This window comes from Lontra canadensis, unplaced genomic scaffold (assembly GCF_010015895.1).
Source record: "Lontra canadensis isolate GAN:19392208 unplaced genomic scaffold, GSC_riverotter_1.0 scaffold12, whole genome shotgun sequence".
In the NCBI taxonomy this organism is placed as follows: domain Eukaryota; kingdom Metazoa; phylum Chordata; class Mammalia; order Carnivora; family Mustelidae; genus Lontra; species Lontra canadensis.
The window spans coordinates 4200287-4203950 of NW_022631006.1; the positions used below are offsets into that span (position 1 = coordinate 4200287).

The 3664-nt window shown below is 35.8% G+C and overlaps 1 pseudogene; it reads right to left on the bottom strand.

Annotated features, from left to right (window-relative positions):
* Window positions 1–1362: 1362 nt before the first annotated feature.
* Window positions 1363–1518, bottom strand: LOC116867419 (annotated as a pseudogene).
* Window positions 1519–3664: the final 2146 nt, after the last annotated feature.

A 3664-nucleotide genomic window follows, 5' to 3' on the forward strand; every position in this document is an offset into this window, starting at 1 on the left:
AATTTAGAAGGACTGAAAATAAAAGGAAAGGAAATTATACAAGACAAAGGCAAAGCTGGAGTCATATTAGTCAAGGCAGAATTCTGGCCAAAAAGCATTAACTGTGACAAAGAACACTCTGTAATGTTAAAAAGAGTCATTCACAATAAAAATATAATAGTGTTGAATATCTATGAGCCAAATGTCTCAATTTCATAAAACAAAAACTGTAAGATAGAGAAATAAACCTGTAATAGATGACTAAACTTAACCTCTTAGACCATGCTAGTGATTAAAAAAGAAAAAGATACAAGTGAATGAAATAATAATTTTATAACAAAGTATATAATTTACAAAAAGTAACCAGTAAAGAGATAAAAAAAATTATCTTAATTTTCATGGAGGAAATAGTGAACGTTGTCAGATTATTACCTTGTGTAGCTTTTCTTTCTACCATACCTTTGAAGAATAGATTATGAATGCTATTTCAACAGCTCCAAAGAATACAGTGTATCTGCAATTGCATTTTTAAAAGTTAGTCAGAGGGTCACCTAGGTGGCTCAGTTGCTTAAGCGCCAGATTCAGGTCATGATCTCAGAATCCTTGGATCTAGCCCCATGTCAGGCTCTGAGCTTAGCATAGAGTCTGTCTGTCATTCTTCCTCCCCCTTTGCTTCCCCCAGCCTCGCTCCTGCATGCACACATGCTCTCTCTCAAATAAATAAAGAAAATATTTAAAGAAATTAAAAAATAAAAGTTAGATATCATTTAGTTCACTAACATATCTTTGGGATGTCAAGATGATCAAGGTCTTTGAAGACTAGATTACAAAGAGCAAGAGAGTCGATATAACCCAAAAATGAAGGTATGTTGCTGACCCTTCCTGGTAAAAGAAAATTGCTCTGGTTCTTTATATTCCAATTCTTTATAATTGGTATAGAGGAAATAGCACAGTTAATTTCTGAATTGATTTGCTTCACACCTAGACCAGATCTGAAGATTCCACATAGAGATCAGCAGATGCACTTAGAACCAGCACATAATTAAATCTATCATAATCTATAGTTATTCTTCAACATCCACCTGTCCCTTGTACATATGTGAATACTGGGAGTTGGTAGGTATCATCACCGTAATATTTTTAAAGGGTTTTTTTTGTTGTTGTTTTTTGTTTTTTTAGCACTAAAAGTTCTCACATTTAATTCCAAACCAACCTATTGGTGCAGAGGCATAGTAGCAGAAAAATCATTTCCCTGATAAAACATGTCTGTTGGCCAGGTAGGAAGGATATTTACAGAGTGATAGGATAGAACACATGATCTTCACACAGTTTAATTAAATACGTGATGCCAGTTAGGTATGTCATTTCAAGACATATGATGCCTCATAGACCCAGCTTGGTTCTTCTCCAGTGCCTCCTCTTGGAGTTGTACCTGATTTTACTACCAGTTTTCATCCAAATCCACTGGGGAATGGGATGATTCTGCTTTTGTTTCTTGGCCAGGAATCACTTGATTCTGAAAGTCTTGTGAGAAGACATGGCCAGAAATATTCAGCCACACACAGCAGGATGGTGGCAAAAAAGATAAAAATATTTTTAAGGTTTTAATGATAACAATAATTTTGTCAATTTCCATGAAATTAGGGTGTTGCTTTTGTTTTAATATTCTGGGGTGTCTCGCTCCAAGGGTCAGGGAGTCAATGTGAAAATTCTACTGATCTATTTCAGTTATATATTCTAGAGCTGAAGAAATAACCATGAGTATCTGAACATATTATAAGGCAAATCTAGGTCCAGATTCTATATATTATCTAGCTTCATAAATTCCTACTTTGACAAATGGTACCAGAGTGGCATTTTGGATTCTTAGAGTTGTTTTTAGATATATAGATTAGTTAATAAATCTACTTATTTCATTCCTAAGAACACCATAGTTCTTTAACTACCACTAAATATTTCTATCCAAACAGGGATTTCTGTCTGATTGCCATTGTTTCCTTCTGCCCGTTTCATTAAAGTATACTCATCTTTTCTCTGTTATTTGGCCTCTCTCTCTTTAGTTCTTGTTTCCCATTGAAATCAGGGAACTTGGGTCAGTGGGGTATCTCTCAACATTACCATCTTTAGTCTTCAGAGGACAGACACAACAGAGCTTTTACATGATTTGGTTCTCTCCAAAATAAAGCATTTTTTTAATGCTTAAGAAAATGAATGTCTTTTGGGACCCCTTGAGAAATAGGGAGGAAATGTGATGGATCATATATAGTAAATCCATGCTAACATTTCCATCTGTCTAGGTTTATGGATTCTTTTCTCTATATTATGCTAGGGAAATTTTTTCATCTAAATATTGAATACAGGTTACCCACTGAGTCCTGGTTTAGTCAACTGACAAAGCCAACTATCAGAACATTTTTAGTTGTTCAAGTTAACCCATTAATATCAGTATTTCAGATAAGTGTATCCAGAGTAAAAAATCTGGTTCCATGCATTATTATATTCTATTCTCCTTGGTTTACCACCCTTGGAATTTATTTCATCCATATTCTCCAGGTATCTGCTGATAAGAATTAGAGAAATGTTGTAAATATTTTGGTGTTTCTTTTTTCCTGGGTTAGGTTTTGTATTTGCTCCCATTGGGGTATATGCAAAAAGATTCCAGTTACCGATATAGAGATAATGATGGGTGTTCTCCTTATCTTAAGGAGAACAGTTACCCTCTTACAAGGCAACTGCCTGGGTAAATTTGTTACCCTATCTTCAGCAAGAGATTAGTGGTTTTAATAATAATAATAATAATAATATAAATAATCTAATATCTGCCTGGCACTGAAAAAAATAAGTGATTTTTTCAGGGATACTTTTTGATGATGTCTTGTTCTAGGAGTTTAAAGCCCTGTGTTTATGATTTTATTTCTGTAAACTCTCCAAAAGCAGACACTTCACCCCATAGTATGTAAAATCATTTCTACCATAAGAACTCAGTGTAACACCCAAGTGTTCTCCCAAATTATTGCCTTCTATAGGCAATTGATCTCAAATAATCTCAGTCGTTAATTTAAGAAATCATGAATCCAAAGCATGCCATAGATTATAAGTATCCTGTTTTCCTGTGGGATTTATGACATCTCTGCATTTAAAGTCATATAGCTCAGGAACTCACTCTAAGAATTTTAATCTTGGTGAATCTGTTTTGTGGGCTGACTGTTGCTAACAAGGATTGAATAATTTAGGGTCTAGTCAGTAAAGTGCTTTGTTTTTCAAACAGAGGTGACTTAGGTGACTGGTTACAAATGTGTTGAGGAGTTAAGAGAACAAAAAAGGGAAGCTGATGTAATCCAGAGATGAATGCAGAATGAAGCTTATGTCCTTAAGTCTGGGAAACAAAGGAGAAGAGGGGGTGTGTTCTTAGAGGTCAGGGACACTTCTCTGCCTTATGACTTGGTGTACGAAACAGGCTTGGCACCCAAGGAAGGACTACCTAGTCAGTGCTTGAACCATGGAACAATTGTTGAGAAGCCAGGACCGGTGATGCCAAGGGTGTTCTGGGCAGCCAGGTTTTAGGACTGTTTTAGGACTGTGAACACTGGAACCAGGACCAGGGAAGAGACTCTGCCCTGTGGGTGCCAGAAGTGCTGAAAGGTGCTCTTGAAAGGAAGGCTTGAAAGAAAAGAAGATTTATTTC